Raw genomic sequence first — 764 nt, 5'->3', positions numbered from 1 at the left:
TGCCATTTTCTTGCAGGTTTGGGGTTAATATAACTACATATTCTTTCCGTCCTTCCCAATGCCACATTATTGTTGGCAGGGAACTAAAATCAGAATGCATTGCTGCTACCAGAGAGAATAATTTCAGTGAGCAACAGTTACACAGCAGCATAGATTGCTGACTACTTCCACGGTAAAAAACCAACAAGAAATGGGGGCAAATTCCAGGTGAATGACTTGAAATGGGATAATGAAGTTTAAGAATCAGCCCAGGTTCTCTTTGGAGCCCACAATTCCAGTGATTATTTTGATATATACATATATGTGTAAATGATAATTATAAACACAATTTATGAGGCCCTGTTTTCCTTCTAAATGTGGCAGTTGAGTACTGAGAGATACAGAACCAGTATTAAAAGAGAAGAAAGATGTTCTGAGAACCAAGGACATTAACGATTGATGAAACTGAACCATGCAGTGGCCTTGCCTTTCAGAAGTGAGTTCAGTTATCTTTCCTGTTTTTATGGAGGGAGGACCACAGGAGAGTTCCAATACAAGGGGTTCCTGAAAGAGCTACATCCTGCTCTCAGGTGGCAAAGGAATTTACAAAACAGAAACTGTTGCTATTCAACATTCTGGATAAAATCATTCCGTTTTATCTGAACTGGCCATCGAGGTAGAGTCTCTGAGATGCTGCTGGGAGCTAAAGGACCAAGGGCTTTAGCCATCATCATTTCTTCCCAACAACAGATCACTTCATGCCATGTGACCCAGTTTTACTGAGC

Source organism: Nycticebus coucang, chromosome 17 (genome assembly GCF_027406575.1).
Source record: "Nycticebus coucang isolate mNycCou1 chromosome 17, mNycCou1.pri, whole genome shotgun sequence".
Lineage (NCBI taxonomy): Eukaryota > Metazoa > Chordata > Mammalia > Primates > Lorisidae > Nycticebus > Nycticebus coucang.
This window is presented reverse-complemented; position numbering follows the sequence as displayed.